Raw genomic sequence first — 23,095 nt, 5'->3', positions numbered from 1 at the left:
TTGATTATATTCCTGTACAATGTCTCTTTAAACAAAAGCTAACTGTTGTAATGATTGTTTTGTTTCTGGTATTTACATGGCAAGGATTGTAAACTTGTTAAAATTCCTAAATAAATAGGTTAAAGAAAAGTTGATGCATGCTCATCTTACTCAAACCAATAGTCCTACTGAAGTCAAGAGTATGAGTAAGGCGAGCAGGATGTACTTCATGTGCCAACATACAGTAGTATATGAAGAACACTAAATACTAAGTAATTAATAATATAGCATATTTAAATGAACAGAAACTCATTATGATTTCCATTTTAAAGGGCTGTTAGATATAAAGTTGCAGTGGGGGAAAAAGCGATTAAGAAATTTAGTCAGACACCAGGTTTTTTTCTTTTTTTTTGCATGATTCTTAACATTCTTTGGTCTCTGGTTTTGTTAACTCACTTTCCAGTTTTCCATCATCCATGCCATTCTGCTTTTGCTATGCTGAGCTGTGAGTAAAGTAATAGATTAGATTAGGGGCAGTGTATAATGCCCAAGGTTAGTGTGGAAATAGAACTTTTTTGCACAAAACCATAGGAAACAGAATATCCCCAATTCAAGCCAAAAGAATTTGAAAACCTCCTTTCCTGCTTTCCTCCCCTCCCATACAGAGACATATACACCTAATTTAAAATAAATATACATATTCTCCGGGTCTGATTCAGTTCTCATTTCCACCAGCTATCATAGTGTGGGGGCAGAATCTAGGCTTTTGATTGTTTCTTGCATACTTGTATTTACTGTATTTCTTGTTTAGATATTAGAATCCTTATACAAAACTCTAGGACTGCACAGATACTACTTGCCTGAGACACCTACACTATTAGCTCTTTTTAAAAATTAGTGGAAGACAGAGTTGGCTTTTTCTAAATTTTATACATATTCATCATCTTGCAAGAATATGAAAGTTGCTTAATAACTAATAGTTTTAAAGTAACAAAAACCCCAACAAACACATACACAAAGAATGTCTACTCATGAAAATTTGATGTCAATTTTTTTCATATTTCCTGCAATCTGTACACATTTTGTCTAATTATTTTTGAAAGTACATCTGTTTAGACACCTGCAGAATTACTGCAAGCTGTCATTTTGATTCCTGAAAGATTATTTAAAATTTAGATTTGGCACCTGTCAAAAAACAAACAACTACTATTGGATATTATAACGCAGCAGCTAATAATTGCTAAATTTCAACCAATTACGCAGAATGACAGACAATGCTTTCAAACTGGAACTTTATGTCAGGACCATAGAGCAAAAGAAAAAGCGCTGCAAGTTAACATTTTTGGCATGGTAGATTTTATTTTGATTAGCCATGCAAAATGGATTGCCCCAGATAACTTGTAAACACTGACAATATGATTTCCCCCCCCTCAAAGTACTGTCAAAAACTTTCACACTGGTCCCAGTAATACGAGTCTCAGTTACAGGCCGTTTGACAGACTAGGACACAGAAAGCTGTCAACCTAAGAGTAGACCAAAGATGATTGTTAAGGGGATTTGGTACTTTGTGTATTTTGCCTAATAGGGGAGCCTGTGCTCAGCATTTCCTGAAACAAGAGAAGACAGATGAAATCTCTGGGCACTTCATTGCTGCTGCCTCTCAAAGATTTCCTGTCAAAATGGGCCTATAAGGGGAGAAAGGTTTTCAATAACATTTTTTTTTTTACCTGGCCGGATTACCACTCTTGCTATGAAAAGAATTTGAAGGGGCTGCCTGTGTAAAAACACTGCTGCCAAACTACCACATCTAGTTGTGTTTAAAAATAAAAAGCGATGTGACTTACAATATCATAGCGCATATTGTAAAACCAGCTTTGACTGACACTTTATCCATATTTTATATAGTGCTTTTCCCCCTCCCATCAAATCGAGCAAGTAACCTTGCTGTTAGTGTGTTTGCAACTTAAACAGGGAAAGCATATTTCTTATCAGCTACATTAGGGATACATTTTCAGCATAGAGTGGGCACAGCACACTCAATATAAAATGCACAATTTCTGAAACCCGACCCTTTTATGTCAGCCTTTCAAAGGGTGGCGCCGATGCAAATTTCAGTTGCATAAGAATAAGGGTGACAATAAAGATGGTTGCCCTTTGCAGTAACAGTTCCAAACAAAAAAATGTTGTACATGACTGGAAATCTAAAATACACCTTGGAATTTAAACTTGGGCACAGGGCATGAGCGAACTGGCTGCATTAGAAAGAGCTGCACATATGAGAGCTGGAGCCAAGAAGTGAAGCTTAAGAATTATTTAAAAAGAAAAAATTGTTTGGCTTGTCGTTTTTTTTAAAATGCCAGTATTGAAAACTTATTAAGAATTGGGCCAACTGGCTTTGGGAAAAATAAGAAGACTTCCATACCTTTACTTGCTTTTGGAACTTGAAGCTTGAATCTAAGTAACTTGAGGGTTTCTAAATGTTTAATTAACTTGTTGTCATTACAGAATATATGGGGATAGTAAATTAAGGGACATAGTTGGCTTCTTAACATTTGGAGGAAGTGTAAAAGAGATGAGATTTAAGCTGCATTTTAAAATGGGAGGGAAAATCTTGGATGTGGAAGGGAGGAAGCTTTTCCAGGTAGTTGGAGGAATGGAAGTTAAGGATTGACTTCCAGCCAGGGGCGGCTCCAGGCACCAGCGCACCAAGCGCGTGCCTGGGGCGGCAAGCCGTGGGGGGCGGCCTGCCAGTCGCTGTGGGGGCAGAAGTCAGGGAGCCTTCGGCGGCATTCCGGCGGGAGGTCCGCCGGTCCCGCGGCTTCAGCAGCAATTCGGCGGCGGGTACGCCGAAGCCACGTGACCGGCGGACCTCCTGCAGGCACGCTGCCGAAAACCACCTGACTGCTGTGCTTGGGGTGGCAAAATACATAGAGCCGCCTCTGCTTCCAGCTGAGGACAGTGTGGAGCGAGGATTGAGATAAAATACGATGCAGGAGAGAGAGCATGGTACTAGAAGCAGGGATTGAGACCAGGGAAGTTAAAAGATTGACAGTGAGTCTGTGGAGACCATTTTAAGACTCAGGCAACAATTTTTTTAGTCACTGGCTATAGGAGAGAATGAGAAAGCTGGGATGTTTTCAGGATAGCAATGATGTGTTTACATATACAAGCAACATTCTAAACGGGCTGAATTATGAATACAAGTGACTCTGAAAGACCATAGAGGAATCAAGATGTGCAGCATGGACTAGCAGTTTGGCATAGCTAAAATCAAGGTTCAGTAGTAGTGGCCACAGGCTATATGGTGCACAAGTGACAGAAGGCAGACTTGCAAAGCAAAGCATTGTGAAATGCTACAGAGAGAGAGCCTGGGGTTGAAGATAGGCACATAAGCAAAGGCAAAAAGGAGATCAGAGCTAAGACAGGAGATGAGTAAGCTAGAGACACGCTTGAGGGTCCTCCCCCCTACCTCTGCAAGAAGATATGCATTAAGACAATTAGTATAAAAACAGTATATAACTTCAGAAAAAGAGCCTCTACTAAAAAGAGGTAACAAGAAACTCCCCATAACTGTAGGTTTAAGTAGAACAAAATTCCTGGATACAGCAAAACAAAGAAAAGACTTACCATTTATTGCTTCTTCCGTCAAATACTCTGACAAAACATGCAGCTATTGCAAAGGTTAGCAATAACTATTTCTTTATTTTAATTTATTTAACCATGTAATAAAAAAATCTATGCAAGTCCATCATCTGGGTACTGTGGTTAAGAAGACAACTCAGGATTCACACCTCTCAGGCGACAGCTGTTTTAGAGCCTGTGATGAGATCTACAGGCCCCATACTGAACCAGGGCTGGATTAAAGCAATACTGGGCTAGGCAGGCCTCGTCCTCAACAGGGCATGTTCCCAGAGGAGGAACAGTTTAAAAGGACAGAAAAAAGGGGGAAATGAGCTGCATTGTGGCACCAGGAAGCAAGTCTTATGCGGAGTGTTGTGCTAGGAGTGGCAAAAGCTTTGTGAGACCTGATCTAACAGGAGGATTGGATTCCCCTCCCCTTCCTTGGAAGTTGAAAGCCCGAAGAGAGATTGTATCCTTCAGTGTCCTATTCAGTCAACTACAATGCAACAAAAAATCTGCAGCACCAAGTCTCAATGCCCAGGTCAATTGACTTGGGCTTGGGCTGTGGGGCTAAAAATTGCAGTGTAGATGTTCGGGCTTGGGCTGGAGCATTGGCTTTGAGACCCTCTTCCCTTGCAGGGTCTCAGTGCCCGGGCTCCAGTCTGAGCCCAAACATCTACACTGCAATTTTTAGCCCTGCAGCCTGAGCCCTGTGAGCCTCAGCCAGCTGACCCAGGCCACTTGTGGCCATGCCAGGGCTCTCTTATTTCACTGTAGACATATCCTAAGAGACCAAGGAGAGTTTGATAAGCTCCTAATCATGCCCCAAACTGTGGAGCTCCAGACTGGCAGGAAGTGAGCAAGGGAAAAACCTTATTTGGGGTAGCTCAGTAACTGGGCTGGACACTGATAAACCCCTAGGGCCCTGGTGGGAGTGGGTTTGGGACCCACCCACCCCAGTGGGAGCAATTAGAGCACACAGGGGAGATTGAGGCTGCAGCTGTGGGCCCCTCTGGGATGACTAGGCTGGCAGAAATAGTAAGGTCACAACCAGACCCTCCCACTAGAGGACCCATTGCATGGAACATTTCTTTAACACCACATCTGAACCTGTATATGCTTAGAGTATAAACATATTCACATAAGAAATATTTGCATATTAGTATTATAACATTTTAAAATAGCACATAAATAAGGGGAGACAGAGAGCTGCTAATACGTCAGCTGAGCAACCAGCTCTGCTCTTGCAGCTGATTTTCCTACAAGCAAACCTCCTGTAGTTCACTTGCAAGGAGTCCCAGTTTCATGAACAAGAGGATGTTTCCCAGATTAGGAAGACAAGGTGAAGGAAGGCTGAGCCCCATAGAGCCAGGGGAATGATTTTAGAGAAATCAATGACAATGAATAGAGCTGGGTGTCTCTGAGATGCAGACAGCCTCACCTACCAGTCTCTCCTTCTGCTTGACACCATGATATCAAGGCCTGGAATGGGAAGGGAGGAGGGGAGACTGAGGCCTGAAGAAGTCAGTTCTGCTCTTGTGGCACCTTCTGTGGCCAGCAACTCTCCTGTAATTTGTCACTGGGAAGTCTCAATCAGATAGAAAGTGGGTGTAGTGAGGCGGAATGGCTCCCCACCGCCCCGGAGAGGGAAGAGCCCGTCTGGAGGCCAGAGTGGGTGGAGCTAGGGAGCTCTGAGCCTGCCCCTCAGAGGGTCAGGCGGCAACCCGGAAGTATAAAGGCTCGCCCTCAGAGCTCAGTAAGACCCCAGCCACTGGAGAGACCAGACGTCTCCAGCCTAGCCCGTGACTGGGAAAACCCCGCGGCCCAAGACTGCCACCAGGACTGGCCAGGCCTGCCCTGCTCCTTCTACCCGGAGGAGTTGCCGGACCTGCCCTGTGCCCGCTACCCGGAGGAGCTGCCGGGCCCACCAATCGCCCACTGCCCCGAAGAACCGATGGTCCTGGAACCCCCATAGGTCAACACCTGGACCCAGGTACGACCCGAGGGGAAGTTTGGAAGTAGCCCGGGGGCAGCCGACCCTAGTTTGGCTGCAGCACTGCCAGAGCCCATGTCAGTGTGTTGCAGCCAGGATCCCCACTGACTAAGCAGCAGGTCTTCTGCCGCTGCTAGGGCCCTGGGCTGGGACACAGTGGAGTGGGAGGGCCTGCGTCCCCCCCTGCCACCCAACTCGTGGGTGGCAGTCTCCCCCTCTCCCAGGTATTTGGAGGCTTGGGGCCTACTGTTGTTGCTCAGCCCTGTCTGAGCTCTGACTCTGCACTGCTCCGCCCTGACCTAGGGCCTGGGCTTGCTATTAATTGCTCAGCCCTGCCTGAGGGCCTGAGCCTGGACTCATTGTTGCCCCGCCCTGACCCAGGGCCTGGGCTCCTCACTGGTTGTACTGCTACTGCTCAGCCCTGCCTGAGGGCCTGAGCCCGTGACTTGTGTTGCCCGCCCTGACCCAGGGCCTGGGCTTACGGTGTTTCTTTCAGTTACCACAAGGGCTGCCGAGGGAGACCCCCGCAGACAGACTAATTCCCTAAACAACAACTGTACGTAGTGAGCCGGTGTGGCTCCTCACTGCCCCAGAGAGGGTCGAGCCCCGGTTAACCCTTGTACAGTGGGATTGTGGAAGTAGAGAGTGAATAAATGGGAGAATGAGTTTCTTCTTGTAGGATATGAAGGGAGCAGAGCAGAAGAGTCAAGAGAAAGGTGAGGAATTCTCCTCCCCAGTCTTCCTTTCTTCTCCAATCTCATGTCATGACTACTCAAAATTCACTAGACAAACATTTTTGTTAAAGCTGAAGTTAAAGCTCTGCTGCATTTCACTGTGTTTTACAAGCTAACAAATAAAAGCAAAAACAAACTCCTGACCCACAGGAGAGGTCATTGGACCTATATTCTTCATGTATGTCATAGCCAAAAAAACCCCACCACCACAACAAAAAACCAACACAACTGTTTGTACTTGACATCATGATCATATACAAAGTTATATGAAAATGGTGGCTCCACTATGGCTCACTTTTAAAACCAACATTAAAAATCACCAAAACCAAATGACACTTTGTTTTCCTTTTCAAAAATAATCATCTTTAGGAAGTGGAGACACCAGCTTTTTTGATTCAATCTACCTTCATCAAGACTGTATGTGAATCGCAACCAATTTTCTACTTAATAAACATTCCCCTCTCTGGGACTGACATCATCCTGTAAACTAGGAATTTGGGGGAGATGGTTGGGAGATGTCCAGGTAATCTCCATGCCAGATTTTAACATTGAGAGGGAAGAAAACGAAGTAAGAAAGGATACAGCCGTGGGTAGGAGAATGGACATAAGGAGGAAGGGTAGAGTAGATACCAGTCTAATAGGTGATACTGGCGGTAGAATGTCTGTGCCTAATTGGGTAAAGAATGTGAACGAAGCCAAACAGCAAAAATGAAGATTTTGTACACCAATGCGAGGAGCCTAGGTAACAAAATGGAGGAACTAGAGTTACTGGGGCAGGAAGTGAAACCAGATATTATAGGGATAACAGAAACATGGTAGAATAGTAGTCATGACTGGAGTATAGGTATTGAAGGGTATGTGCTGTTTAGGAAAGACAGATGTAAAGTCAAAGGTGGTGGAGTAGCATTGTATATCAATGATGAGGTAGACTGTAAAGAAATAAGAAGTGATGGAATGGATAAGACAGAGTCTGTCTGGGTAAAAATCACATTGGGGAAGAAAGCTACTAGAGCCTCCCCTGGGATAGTGATTGGGGTGTGCTATAGACCACTGGGATCTGATCTGGATATGGATAGAGACTTCTTTAATGTTTTTAATGAAGTAAATACTAATGAGAATTGTGTGAACATGGGAGACTTTAAGTTCCCTGATATAGACTGGAGGACAAGTGCTAGTAATAATAATAGGGCTCAGATTTTCCTGGATGCAATAGCTGATGGATTCCTTCACCAAGTAGTTGCTGAACGAACAAGAGGGGATGCCATTTTAAATTTGGTTTTGGTGAGTAGTGAAGACCTCATAGAATAAATAGTTGTAGGGGACAACCTTGGTTCGAGTGATCATGAGCTAATTCAGTTCAAACTAAATGGAAGGATAAACAAAAATAGATCTGTGACTAGGGTTCTTTATTTCAAAAGGGCTAACTTAAAAAAATTAAGGAAATTAGTTAGGGAAGTGGATTGGACTGAAGAACTTGTGGATCTAAAGGTGGAGGAGGCCTGGAATTACTTCAAGTCAAAGTTACAGAAACTATCAGAAGCCCGTATCCCAAGAAAGGGGAAAAAATTCATAGGCAGGAGTTGTAGATGAGTAAGCACCTCAGAGAGGTGATTAAGAAAAAGCAGAAAGCCTACAAGGAGTGGAAGATGGGAGGGATCAGCAAGGAAAGCTACCTTATTGAGGTCAGAACATGTAGGGATAAAGTGAGCAAGGCCAAAAGCCATGTAGAATTGGACCTTGCAAAGGGAATTAAAACCAATAGTAAAAGGTTCTATAGCCATATAAATAAGAAGAAAACAAAGAAAGAAGAAGTGGGACCGCTAAACACTGAGAATGGAGTGGAGGTTAAGGATAATCTAGGCATGGTCCAATATCTAAACAAATACTTTGCCTCAATCTTTAATGAGGCTAATAAGGAGCTTAGGAATAATGGCAGGATGACAAATGGGAATGAGGATATGGAGGTAGATATTACTACATCCGAGGTAGAAGCCAAACTTGAACAGTTTAATGGGACTAAATCGGGGGGCCCAGATAATCTTCATCCACGAATATTAAACGAACTGGCACATGAAATTGCAAGCCCATTAGCAAGAATTTTTAATGAATCTGTAAACTCAAGGGTTGTACCATATGATTGGAGAATTGCTGACATAGTTCCTATTTTTAAGAAAGGGGAAAAAAAGTGATCCGGGTAACTACAGGCCTGTCAGTTTGACATCTGTAGTATGCAAGGTCTTGGAAAAAATTTGTCTTTATGGAAGACCATGAAAGGAGGGTCAGCCAGGAGAGATTGAATTTCTAAAACCCTACTTTCCATCAGAAATGCTGTCTTCATAGATGGTAAAGTTAGTAAGGTTGTAGTTTTATAATGAGTCCTAGGAGTTTGGAGAGGTCTAGATTCAGATCCCATCAGGTAGAGGATCAGACACAGGAACGTAAATGAGTAGCCCTTTCAAGAGTCAGGAAATGAGAGAGAGAAAAAAAAATGTTAAACCCATCTCCTGACTGATGTAGTGCAGAAATGGAAACCAGGTGGACTCTCACAGATCTAACTGAAAGGCCTGAGGATTTCAGGTGCAACATATAGTCTAGCACATGTGTAACCTCTGTGTGGTGGGGTGATAAATGATGAGATTGCATCCAAATTGAATCTTCCACTTTGCTGCTTTTGTGGCTCTAGTGGATTCTCTTCTGTTGCTCACCAAGATGTCCCCTCATGGCCCTCACCAAAACAAATCAAGCAGCTCTTCTGCCTGTCTGTGAAAATGCTGCATGTGGCACACTACTTAATACCTGGGGATTTTGTCATACTAAAACTCTCCAGGTAGCTACAAAACTAAACAACTACTAAATATTACTACTATAACTATATACACTGAAAAGCTCTAAGGTGCTGGCTAATCAAAGCAAGTGGTAAGGGCAACTCCAACTCTCACCAAGGGTGATGAGCCACTGAAAGGAACACAGCAGACACACCCCTTTTAAGCCCTTGCCTGTGCATGAGGAGAGCAGAGCCGTATGCGCCACTTATTTAATCGGCAGTACCACTGTCTCCGACTTGAGTGCATTGGGCGCACATATATCTGCAGTGTAATGTAAATGTGCAAATCACTTGAAGAAGAACTTAACTTTCTAAATGCTAGGAATGCTTGAAGCACAGTAAGCTTTCTATAAGTAAGCCAAGAAAGCTGTCCATGGGTGCACAGCAACACATATAATGGACACAGGAGAGGGGGGGCTCTTCTACAAACTTGAGAAAAGGCCATACATGATATCAGCAGTGTCAGTTAAATCAGTGCTTCTCAAAGTCGGGCCGCCGCTTGTTCAGGGAAAGCCCCTGGCGGTCCGGGCCAGTTTGTTTACCTGCTGCGTCCACAGGTTCGGCTGATCGCGGCTCCCACTGGCCACGGTTCGCTGCTCCAGGCCAATGGGGGCTGCGGGAAGCGGCGCGGGCCGAGGAATGTGCTGGTGAACCGCGGTCAGTGGGAGCCGCAATCGGCCGAACCTGTGGACACGGCAGGTAAACAAACGGGCCTGGACCGCCAGGGACTTTCCCTGAACAAGCAGCGGACCAGCTTTGAGAAGCACTGAGTTAAATAATCCCCTCATCAACTTTCTAAGAAGCATACAGAAATCTTAAAATAAGATTTTTTTTAAAAGGATCTGTTCTAAACTGGGTGGATGACCAGCACCAAACTTAACAATGACCTGCGAATTTCCAACTTGAAAGTATCCTCCTATTTCATTTTGGCTAAATTGCTTTGTGACGAGTTCCTCCTGGGGTGTCACCTGGAACTGGGGTACCACTAAGCCCTCTGACCCACTAGACAGGACTCCCTCTCACACTGTGCTACTGTGACAAGCTGTAGACCCACTCCCGGTCCTACACTTCCTCCAGCATTCACACAGGTAGGGACACACCCAGCTGCTGTTACATGCAGGCTCTCTGACCAGCCACTGGATGAACCAACAATAGAGAAGCTACAGCCAAAATAACCACCAGCTTCCCAGCCTAGGACCCTCCCCCTGGAGAATAAACCCAAAATTATACCATCTACACAGGGAACTGTATAGTGTAAGTGTAAAAGGTTCCTGCCGGGGCTCGACCCTCCAGGGCAGGAGGGGAGCCACACCGACTCCCTGTCCACGAAATAAACAGTCTGTTAGCTCAGCTCTCAGTCCCTTCGGTGCAGGGCTGAGTAGTCCACAAGCGGTGCAGCAGCCCAGGCCCTCTGGTGCAGGGGGGCTGGGCAAACACACAGTTCAGGAGGCCAGGCCCTCTGGTGCAGGGGGGCTGGCTAAACAAGCAGTTCAGTTTAGGGGCCCAGGCCCTCTGGTGCAGGGGGGCGGGGACACTAGCAGTTCAACGAGGGAAGGCCCAGGCCCTCGCTCAGGGCGGGGCCCACACCGACACTGCTCAGGCCCTTGGAAGCAGGGGCGGAGCAGCTACACAGCTACGGAGCTCAGGCCCCCTTGCACAGGGGCTGAGCAACACTCACTCGGGGGTAAGCCCTGGCGCCGAGACCAGAGCGTTGGGTGAGGGGGAAGCCTGCCACCCGTGTGTGGGGTGGCAGGGGGGAACGCAGGCCCACCCACTCCACTGCGTTCCAGCCCGGGGCCCTAACAGCGGTTACTGCCGCTGCCGGTCAGTGGGGTATCCTGACCGAAACACACTGACATGGGTTCGCATGCCTCGACAGCCTGACCGGGGTCGGCTACCCCCGGGCTACTTCCAATCTCCCCCTCGGGGCCTACCTCGTCCGCGGCACCGGGCAGGGTCCAGTCCACCAGCATAGGCTCCTCCCAGCCGGGGCTTGGTGGCAGGTCCGGCAGCTCCGTCGGGAAGTCCGGCCAGTTGTACTCGGGCGGTTCCTCCGGGTAACAGCAGGGCCGAAGGGGTTCTGGTGCGGTCTCACCTTCGGGGTCGCTGTGGGGGGGCTCCAAGGGCTCCCCCCAATGACGGGAACGGACGGGCTCCGGCGGCTCTTCCTCGTAGTGAGCCCGGGGCAGCTCCGGCCAGCTAGGCGAATATCCCCGGGCCTCAGAGGTATCCTGGTCGGGAGCTCTTGGCCGCACGTCTGCTCCCTGCGGTGGCCGGCGCCTGACTGAGCTCTGGCTGCCAGGCTTTATACTTCCTGTCCCGCCCCTTGACTTCCGGGGGGCGGGGACAGGTGGCGGTGGCTCCGCCCACTCAGGTGTCTGCTCCAGTGCTCCCTCCTCTGGGCAGGAGGGGAGCCACACCGACTCACTACACAAAGCTTATAGAGTTCACCCCTCCCTCAATGTGGAGTGGAAATGCAACAGCCCCCTGAGCTAAGATCCCCAAGCACTTCACTCCAAACTTACTGGTTTTGATTAAAACATAAAGTAAGTTTATTAATTACAAAAAGATAGATTTTAAGTGATTATAAGAGATAGCAAACAGATCAAAGCAGATCACCTAGTAAATAAACAAAAACGCAAACTAAGCCTACGATAGGTGAAAGATAGGATATGAATTAGCAAATTCTCACCCTGGCTGATGATACAAGCAGGCTGTAGATTCTTAAGGCGCAAGCTACTCTTGTTATGCAGCTTGGGATCTCCACATTTTCTTACACAGGCTAGAAATCCCTTTAGCCTGGGTCCAGCACCTCCCCCAGTTCAGTCTTTGTTCCTCAGGTGTTTTCAGGAGTCCTCTTGTGTGGGGAGTGAATAACAACAAATGATGCCACTCCCTGCCTTATATAGCTTTATCATATGGCAGGAACCCTTTGTGCCAAACTCAATTTGTGGAAAAACACTGACATCCCAAGATGGAGTCCAGAGTTACATGCCCTTGCATACTTTGCTGAGTCATAGCAGTCATTACTTACAGGCTGTCTGGAATGTTCACAGGAATGTTAAGTTCTTCCATGGTCCTTTGTCTTTGCAGATAGGCCATCAGCACTGTCTGGCTTCTTCATTGTTCTACCTGAAAGGTAGTTGTGGGTGTCGCCTAGAGTAAGCACAATTGAAATACAGATACATAGTCAACATTCTTAAATTTAGATACAAAAATAATACATGCATACAAATAGGATAATCATATTCAGCAAATCATAACTTTTCCAATGACACCTCACATGACCCGTCTTGTACAAAATGCATCATAATAATATCACTATGAAGAATATGGGGTGCAGTGTCACACATCTGATCCCAGGTTGACAGAGACCACCATGACCTCTCTTTAAACTTTTATGATCTATGGAAGAGTTTCTCTCAGATTCTAAATATTGTTATAGAATGTCCATTACCATCACAGAAGTTAAAACAGATGGCATTTATGTACAGCTTAAAGAAGTGGTCCCCAAACTGTGGGGCATGCCCCCTAGGGAGGCACAGAGGAATGTTCAGGGGGTGCAATGGGGACCGGGCCAGTCTCCATAGGGGGAGGGGAGGGTGCACCACCCAGTCCCACTCTGCCCACAGCTCTGCTCCAGCCCTGCCCCAGTCCTGGCTGCAGCTCCGGCACCAGCCGCATCCCTCCTTCTGGCCCTGGCTCCTGGCCCCAATCCTGGCTGTGGCCCCATTCCCCAGCTCTGCTCCCAGCCCCAAATCCCTACCCTGACCCCAGTTCCACTCCTGGCCCTGGTTCTGAACCACAGCTCCCAGGGAAGCACGGACAGGTTCCATTATGGGTAAGGGGGACGCAACAGAAAAAGTTTTGGGACCACTGGCCTAAAGGGCTAACTCCTGAAGTCCAGATGAACTGCACTTTGCACAGGACCCAGCCTGGGGTGGGGAGGGGGGAAGGAAAGAAAAGCAGTTGTACGTCACCTTTATGCCTCTGAGATATGTCACTGGGAGCAGGTTCAGCTTCTGGTGTAAGTTACAGCAGTTCTAACTTGCACTCTTGTTGCAATGGCCCCCAAGGGCTACTCAGGCAGCTGCTGATTGGCGAAGTATAGAGATGTTCCAGTCTTCCCCTCTTCACCCCGCCACTGTGGGAGAGAAGGAACAGGATGGGGACAGTGTAGGTTGGATACGACCAGCCCTGTGCTACCTAGACATTCCCCATATACTGGGGAATCCTCACATTTTGGCTAATCCAGTTTTGCAGCCTTGCACTGGCTGACTGTCAAAAGCAGCTGAAGTGAGTGGCAGGTTCTGCCTAATGTGTTTTGTGCTTTCTGGACAGATAGTAGAAAGATCACATATTAATGTACATGATTTCAATGGGGCTGCACAAGTCAATACAGATACAGTACTGTGTGCACAGCTGACATTTGGATTAAAAATAAAAATGCTTTCTCTACTTACGGAATCTTTTCCACTTGGCAAACATCTTGTGATGTGGATTCCAGCAGAATGGGACTCAGGAAACTTTCGTTGTAATCTTGACTCAGCCACTGACAGACTCCCTTTGTGACTATGGGCAAATCGCTTAACTTCTAAGTATTACTTGTATGGCTCTGTTTTTCTTACTTATTTGTCCTTGCCTGAGCATCATTGACATCAGCAGAGTGCTAGGAACAAAATTAGTGAATTTGTGATTCCAGAAACCAATCAGGGCACTTTCAAAGTAAGGTCCTGCTCAATAGGAGTAAGGGTGGCAGAGTGTGACTGTAGCAACTAAGCCTCTGAGCAAAAATTGATTTTTCTGAAACATAGTGGTGGGGTTGCAGTGTTCATTTAGGCCCAATTCCTTAGTCACACACTAACACTATCAGTCTTCCTTTCCATCTTCAGCCAGAATCCTCTTTTTCCTACCTGAATCTGTGAGAAATGCTTAAGTTAGAAATCACAACTCAGTATTCTGGACGCGATTGTGTTGTCACAAATGCTGAACATCCCTGAAAATGATGTGGCAGAAGTAACAGACTGATTGTACATAAATAAAGCTTCTATTTGACGCCAATATCTTGGTCACCATAAATAATGGAAAGGTTGTAAAGGGAAAAAACAACATTAGTGGGTGCTCAGATACTATGTGAGGAGGGCCATGTAAGTGCTTGGGAAGAGTGTGGCAGTACCTCTTTAATACATCGCTAAATTCACATTTAGCAAGTTTTTTATTTTAATAAAAATATATCAAACTGCCAGGTGGTTTCTTCTAGATTTGCAAATAGATAAAGCCCTGATATTAAGCAGTCATTTTCATTAGTGTTTAAATGTCCCCATCAACAATGAGATTATGGAAGAGAGAGGCAGCTAAAAAGACTGATGATGTAGAATTAGTCAAGTCTGCCATATCAAGCCAGCATCGTCTGAGGATGCTGCTGCCCCATCAAATTCTTCAGTTATTGTAGATTCTCACATTCAGTATAACAGAACTGAGTTTTCTAGTTAATGGTCTAAAGCAACATCGAATAAATACAAATAGTTCAATCTTCCTATGCGGTCACCTCCTCCCACACTGGTGAGTATAATTAGGAAAATGCTACATTGCATGTCTTGAATAGTGAATGTAGCTGGTTGTTAATCATTATATTTACATAGTTTATATGAAAAATATTTAAATTCATGAATGCTCTAACTTTTCTTTGCCATACCATTAAAACTTGAAAAGTGCCTCAATGTATAATACTGTATTGGTAGCTTATTGATTTTTTTCTGTGGTATCCTCTTGAGAAAATTGTTGGACAACAAAATTCCAGGTGTAAGAAAACTTTTAGTTTAAAAAGAGAGATATTATTTTTTGATGAACATGTTGCGGGGAGATGGAGATACACAGTTGTAAACTGACAGAGAAGTACATTCACATTAACAAATAAGCTGTAATATATTACAAAATATTGGAAAAATCTGTCTTATGGAGCCTATTTTGCAGAATGAATTGTGAAGTATATTTTATCTGTATTTTACACCAGTGTAATATTGATTTCCTACAAAAACAAACTAGATAAAAGATTTACGTGAAGCATAGGAAATCTCATTTGACCAACAAACAGTAACTGCTTCATATCTGAAGTATGAACAATGGCAAAATCAGAAATGGTTCACATATTTTGATAATTAAAAAAAAAATTGAGAACATTGTTAATTTTTTAACAAAATCAAGCACTTGAGAGCACCAAACGATTAATAATGTAAGAAGTAATTTGTCTTCGCTAATGAAGTCAGTGGTAAAAATTGTAATGTGGCAATTTGTATGAGTGGATATTTCCAAATAGATTAATAAAAGACCGAAAGAGGAAAAAAACAGTGAAGCAGAGTTTTGAGATATAATAGATTTTAAGAAGTTTCTGGTAACAATAATTACTTTAAAAACAGTGGCCAAGATTTTCCAAAATGGCTAGTGCTTTTGGGCAACTTGGTTCATGGGTGCCCAGTTAGAGACACCTCAAGGCCTAATTTTCAGAAGGTAAGTACTCAGTACTTTCTGAAAATCAAGCCCCTTTAGAAGTCTTAGGCTGGTCTCCCAAAAGTGAGGCACCCAAATCACTAATCATTTTACAAAACACTGATTAATAAGAGTAGCTTGATTCTCTTAGGCATGTGAAATGGATGACTATGCAAGAGTCAGCTTCAGCAGTGGAACCCTGTCTATCCTCATCACTAGAAAATACATACACAGTGCTGTCAGCCCCAAGCATTCACAAATTACATGTCAGGAACCAAAAACTCCTGAGATTTGCTTTAAAATAATGGGATTTTAAAAAAATAACGTTTGGATCTTTTTTATTTCCTCTTTGGTTTTCGAGCATTTAGAGTTCACATACCCCACCTTTCCTCCACAATCACGAGGGCTAGAAATCTACTCATTTTTAAATGAAAGATGAAATTCTCACTTATTTACATGACTCACAAAGATAGGGCTATCAAGGGGGGAGAATCTTGAAACTACACCAAGAGTCGGTTACACTGCTGTGAAAACCTGGCCCATTTCCCACCTCTGGATCCAACTCCTGGACCCCATGTCCTCCTGGGTCTGGGTAGTGCTGATCACTGTTCCTAGGTCTCGGTGTCTCTTTTGCAGTCCCAAGGTGTAGACCCCATGTCTGGCACCCTACTTGGGCAGTGGAACCCCATGGCCCAGCCGTCTACATCCTGAAACCAATACCACAGCCCTCCTAAGTCCCCAGTTTCTTGGATGTTTACCCCTAGGACTATACCTGGCTGTGGAAGGGACAATCATATGTCAGTAATGCCAGGAATATAGGTTTAGCAAAGGAATTTCTTAACTACAGAGATTCTTACTCTTGAAAGCACTGAAGAGTTACAGAGCCTTGAAGAATAACAAACAGTCCTAACCACAACCTCCCTGATCTGAGCTCACCCACTCCTGTGAGTCCTGCGTTTGGTCAGAGTCCGTTAGTCAGGCAGCCTTTCCTGCTTTCTGGCTCTGGTTGTTTTCCGTCTAGTGTTGGTTGGTCCTGTGACTCACAACTCCCTTCTTCAAAAAAATAAAAATAAAATAAAATAACCTTGTGACGGGCCTCTCCATAAGGCTTTATGGAATGTGCTTCTGAATGTATATGACATAACTGGAATATGTTTTAGGCTACATATGCCATGTAACATATCTGTGTAAAGGTCATGATCTACTGAATGTATTCATCCTATTTGTATGCATGTATCATTTTTGTATTCAAAGTTATGAATATTGGCTGGGTACTGGCTTGATTTTAACTAGCCTAATAGAGCATTTGGTCAGCTTCTTGAGAAAAGTGCAAATTAAGTGCCCAATCAAAAACCACTTAAGCCAACAATGAACTTGAAGATGCCAATCCACATCTGAGCCTTCCCAGGAATGTGGCTTGGCTGGTAAAAACTGAGTCATGCATGGACATGTGGCTTGCCCATGTGACTCCAAAACTCCATCTTGGAACTGGACTTTGCATAGGAGTGAGGAGGGGGTCTCCACCCACAAGAGAAAGTCTATTTAAACCCCTGGGAGACCCCTCCATTTTGTCTTCAGCTGGCTAAAGAGAGAGTCTCTCCACCCCCAAGGATACCTGAAAGAAACTGGAACAACAGACAGTCACTACAGGGGGTGTGAGTGATTGCTGGACCCAGACTAGCAGGAGACTAGTCTGTAAAAGGAAGCTTTCTGGAACTGGTGAGGTTTTATTTATATTCAGTTTCTTAGACATAGACTTGCGTGTTCTATTTTATTTTACTTGGTAATTCACTTTGTTCTGTCTGTTACTACTTGGAACCACTTAAATCTTACTTTCTGTATTTAATAAAATCACTTTTTACTTATTAATTAACCCAGAGTATGCCTTAATACCTGGGGGGGGGGGGGCAAACAGCTGTGCATATCTCTATCAGTGTTATAGAGGGCGAACAATTTATGAGTTTACCCTGTATACGCTTTATACAGAATAAAATGGATTTATTTGGGGTTTAGACCCCATTGGGAGTTGGGTATCTGAGTGTTAAAGACAGGAACACTTCTGTAAGTTGCTTTCAGTTAAGTCTGCAGCTTTGGGGCATGTGGTTCAGACCCTGGGTCTGGGTTGGAGCAGACAGGCGTGTCTGGCTCAACAAGACAGGGTGCTGGAGTCTCAAGCTGGCAGGGAAAGCAGGGGCAGAAGTAGTCTTGGCACATCAGTTGGCAGCTCCCAAGGGGGTTTCTGTGATACAACCAGTCACAAACCTTCTCTCCTCTTTAGTCAGCTAGAGAAATTACAGCTCTCCCAGGCCCCGTGTGGGGGATTTCAGCCACCAGACGTGTTTCTGTGTAGAGAGCCCATTCAAAGTCAATGGTCCTTGCCAGAAGCAAAACCATCCTTTTGTAGGAAATAGTCATTCAACACTGATTGCTTGTGAGCTCTCTAGGAGGTGCTGCACCCCCTACCATGAGCTCAGTATCCAGAATACACTGGCCTTGTCAAGGCTAGACTGGTTTGTTTCACTCACGGAACAAGAGTTAGCACACAAAAACAGAAAGCCAACACAAAATGAAGTTCACCATTTGACACAGACTGCAGTCACAACCGCAATGTTGCCAACATGTAAATGTAACAGTATTGCAAGTCCCACAATTCTGCCCTCTTCTTCAGGAGCTCTTGTGAGGCTATAAGGTGTGCCTGTCCTCACATGGACTTTGAAGCAGGTGTCTGCACTCACCTCCCTCCCACTTTCAGCAGCCATCTGCTCTCCCCTCCATGGCCCATATAAGTACCTGCTTCCCTGATCCCTTCCCTCCCCTGAGTGTCCTTATCCTACCCGACTCCTGGCTCCCTTGAGTCCTGCCCCCTCCCACTGTCTCAGCCTTTGTTGCTCCTCAGCCCCAGAAGGTACTTGCTACCCAGCCCCTCCCCCATCACTGGCTCAAGCCCTCCCTATTTCTGACTACCTACAGCCCCTGCTTCCCAATCTGACCCCTTCCCTCCTCACCCATCTCTCCCAGTTACCTGGCCCCTTCCTTGCCCTCCCTCCCACTAACCCCACTCTCCACTCCGAGCCCTGGCAGGTATCAGATATCCTCCAGCCCAATCCCCACCTCCTCCCAGTAATCTGGAACTCCTATACCCAATCCCTTCTATCTCCTCACTCTCATTGTCTCAGTGTTCACCACTCCCCAGCCTCAGCAGGTACCCACCACCCAGCACCTTTTCTCACTACTCTGTTGCCTAAAAGGAACCTGATGCCCTGAGCCCTTCCTGCTCCTGGCGTCTACAGCCACTTACTCTGCCCGCCCCCAGAGCTTCTGCCCTCTCATCCCACAAACTCCTCACCGCATCTTCCACCCCACCCACTCTCAGAGTCTTTTGGGGGGAATCTCATGGTCTTGATTTCCCCCACTACTCCACAAGCTTCTCGGGCTAACTGGCTGACTTGCTCCTCATCTTTCTTTGGGGGACTGACAAGGTGGCCCATTCTCCTCCCCAGTCTGATGAGATGCCACTCTCAGTGGCTAGGGCCAGCCTTCAGTCCCCTTCCTCATGCAAACAGAGATCAATTGGGGGGAATCCCTTTTCGCTCTGGGAGTGGGGAGGTAAAAATGGTAATTCCTCCTCTGTCTCTCTCCCTACCTTGTGGGACTGGGAGCTAAGGCTGAGCCCCACTGCCCCTTCCTCCTTTACCCCACTGTCTGGGGGGTACATGTACATTGTTACAGGGAGGCATTTCAATATACCCTTTCAGTAATGGCTGCACTCTGCCTCACAAGCAGTTGCTTGGAGTAGCATTGTCCTGGTTGCTCACCCTGCAGCAGCAGCAGCATCCTCTCAACCCCTCTGCCTGAAAATCTGCCCTTCCCCATGCCGTCCTCTCCTGCCATGGCTGCCCCTCCTACTGCTGATCAGGAGTAAGAGAGAGCTAAGGGTAAGTCTATACTACCCGCCGGATCGGCAGGTAATGTTCGATGTGTCGGGGATCGATTTATCGCATCTCGTCTGGCTGCAATAAATCGATCTCCAAATCAACGCCCGTACTCCACCTCGGCAGGAGGAGTAAGCAGAGTCGACGGGGAGCCGTGGCAGTCGACTCGCCGCCGTGAAGACAGCCAGGTAAGTCGAACTAAGATACACAACTTCAGCTAGCTGAAGTTGCGTATCTTATTTCTAAACCCCCCCCCCCCCACTAGTGTAGCCCAGGCCTAAGGTCTGACTCCTACATCTTCCTCTGTATCCCCCAATCCTGACAAAGGGCTTCCTGCAGCAGAGCACTGGGCTCTGGGGTAGTAGCAGGGCCCACAAGAAGGTAAGGGGGGTACGAAGTGATTATTGTTGGGGAGAGGGTGGCAGTAGCAACTGACTTTTATGGGGCAAATGAAGTTTTGTGCAGCTCCATGTGTGATGCTCCTCGTCTGTGAGAAAGTCTATAATGTCCCTCCCACCTTCCCTCCTGCCCTTCAACCCCATGCAGTGGCAGCAGAGAACCATGGAGGGGAGATTAGTGACATTTTTACATTGTAAAGAAACCTCACACATGGAGCTGTGGAAACGCTGGCAGCTAAGGGAACAAGTGGCTGCCAGGGCCTGGGAAAGGCAAGAGCTAGAGAGCAAGACCTACAGGCACCTGCTCCAAATCTGCATAAAGGCAAGAGCCCTTCATGTTATTGCCAGAGGAATTGCAGCAGGGGCCAAAATCTTTTACTTGTAGTAAATATGCCAGATTGGCCATACTGTGCTTGTCACAGACTCATTGGGAATAGGCTGGGGAAATAAAGTATCAGAAGACAGACTAAAAACTGTGATTTTTAAAGAGGCTCATTATGTTTTCAGGTCTGACTCGTGATCTTTGAACTCATGGGGCAGGCGATACATTTACTCTGTATGTAGTTGCAGTATTTTAAACAGACAGAAACCATAACAGATAATGAAGCACACATTTCCCAGCACATACAGTATGTGATCATCCTCACAAAGGCCTGCCAAGTGCCATGCATCTTACATGACACTCATACACCGAGTCCTGCTGTGTCTCATTCCCTAAGCCCTACTGTAATGTCACACATCAAGCAGGCAGAAAGGTTTGCCCTACAATTACTCATTCCCACCACTGGAGCCACTGTGACACTTGCTAAACAGCTAGCCAAGCTGTCTCTCCTCCTCCCGTCTCGCTGCGCCTCTTCCTGGATCAGGAAGGAGAAGCAGCCAGCATTGAGAAGTAGGGAAGGAAAAGATAGTAGCTATGACCAGCGGTGACACAAAGTGAAGGCCTTCTCATGCTCCCCACTGCTTGCTCGCTCTCCCAGACCTGTCACCCAAACCCACTACCACCTCCCTCCTTCCCCAAATCCATCGAAAATCTTATGTTCCATAATTATGCAGCTGCAGAATTTGCAGCTACACCCATGATACATTGTGCTCCAGAATCTAAATTTTCATTACAAAAAAAAACCCAACAACACACACAAAACAAAACTTGTGCCTTATGATTGCAAAGATAACCTTGAAAACATGAATCAAGAGTAATGCAGGTCTACACTAAAAAGTTAGGTCGACCCAGCTACATCACTCAGGGGCGTGAAAAATTCACACCCCTGAGAGATGTAGTTAAGCTGACCTAACTCCTTGTGAAGACAGTGCTGTCAACCTTGCTACCGCCTCTTGGGTTCGTGGATTAACTATAGCCATGGGAGAACTGCAGCATTTCTAGTGATATAGCCTAATTGATGTAGTGTTGTCTTTTCTAACCATAGCTCTGAGAGGTGCTAACCGCTGTCAGTCAGCTCAATGACTTGTTAATTTTGAAAATTAACAACACTTCAATGTCATCACTGTTACCTACTTCACTGCTGATCATCTTCACAGAAATGTCCAGTTAATTTATCACACAATCCAGAAAAAACAACACAGGCACTGCAGTACTTTGTTATTACTCTTATACTTAGTTCAATAACACCCCCTCCCCAATTATTCATTTATCTTTAGCTGCTGCAGAATTTCTACCACCTTGCCAGGAAATTCCAGAGACTATGCAACAAAATTTTAGTCTATCTTGTTTGAATATAAAATGGGGCTTTGCACATAAAAAGCACTAAGGACACTGGTGTAGGAGAAACACTTATGGAAAAGTAGTACTTTAAGTATATTTAATAAGTTCAACAAGATTATCTATTTAAGGCACAGTGTACTCAGAACAAAGTACAACTGTCGGGACTGAAAGGGTGGATCACTCAATCGATTTTGGCTTTGTATTAATGTCACCTATTGGGAACTTTTACCATTAGTAAACAAAATTTTTCTGTAGTAATAATGGCAAAATTATTTCCATTCATTAAAAGGAATATCAGTCCTGACTGAGTTTTTTTTAATTAATTTTTAACAAACAGAAATGTTTTCACATTTAATTTAAAACGTGCAGTTATAGAAGTGAAAAACCCTATTGAAAGGTTCATAGTGTACAAACACGCCCCCCCAAACGAAACTCATTGGTGATTCAGTATTAGAGACAGAGCAGCCACTAAAATACAAGCAGCCCATGGGTACTACTAAAATATCTACCAACCCAATATGTCAACCAGCTGAGGAACACCAGTTCTGAACATGGGCACTTAGATCACACATTGGGGCACTCAAATGGGTATTTAAGTGCATAGCATGAGCAGTTACGCATCTGAGAACCCATATGAGTACACTCATGTACAGCACAGACATCCACTTTTGGAACATCTCTGCTATATACTTCTACTAAATGCTTCTTTCCGGAAAACTAAAGCATCTATTCCTGAGTTAGAGCTCCAAATGCCCCTTAATATCCTCCCAGTGGTCAGAGCAACCTACATTTTTCAAAAGTTGTTAATCCAATCTTTAGTTTTATGACTGTCACATACAACAATATGCTTTTTAAAAGGGGTGGGATTCTTCATAAATTGTAAACATACCTGTGAAGTACCTCAATCCATGGCTGAGGTATACATTAAGATTCCTTTGTTGTTAAGCAGTAAAAAGTGCGGCAACACTCTGCAATAGATAAAATATTATTAGTAAACTGCACTTTGGGAATTCTGCATGCATTATATAACACAGTTTTGTTAACTGACCCCTTTAAAGCTTTAAAAGCCAAAATTTTCAGCAATTATAGTATTCTTGCAGTGAGCTCATTAGAAGTAAAGTTGCAGACTTGAAACCATTTCTAAGTTGATATGTTTTGCCCCGTGATATCTCCCAGAAATAGAGAGAGTACATAATAATCCAATGCCTCATGCAAAATCAATTATTTTTTTAGTTCAGGATCCTCAGTCACTGAAACAGGATATTACTTTATGTTCTGAACAATACCTTGTTCTAGTTTCTAAGGAAACCAGTAGCAAAACTAAGTTTACAATGATGCATCCTCAAGAAATTGACTACAATGTCAGTCTCCAGGGTATCATTACAAACTGCTATTTGCATTTAAA

At 45.1% G+C, this 23,095-nt stretch overlaps 1 long non-coding RNA gene across 1 annotated transcript; it reads right to left on the bottom strand.

The window, feature by feature from the left end:
- Nucleotides 1–13,735: 13,735 nt before the first annotated feature.
- On the bottom strand, nucleotides 13,736–22,818 carry LOC112103318. The gene is made up of 3 exons (XR_002907823.2): nucleotides 22,739–22,818; nucleotides 22,580–22,658; nucleotides 13,736–13,820 (listed from the first exon to the last, which is right to left on the bottom strand). It is a non-coding gene; the product is annotated as an uncharacterized LOC112103318 (long non-coding RNA).
- Nucleotides 22,819–23,095: the final 277 nt, after the last annotated feature.

This window comes from Terrapene carolina, unplaced genomic scaffold (genome assembly GCF_002925995.2).
Source record: "Terrapene carolina triunguis isolate 2854851 unplaced genomic scaffold, T_m_triunguis-2.0 Scaffold211, whole genome shotgun sequence".
In the NCBI taxonomy this organism is placed as follows: Eukaryota; Metazoa; Chordata; order Testudines; family Emydidae; genus Terrapene; species Terrapene triunguis.
This window is presented reverse-complemented; position numbering and strand designations above follow the sequence as displayed.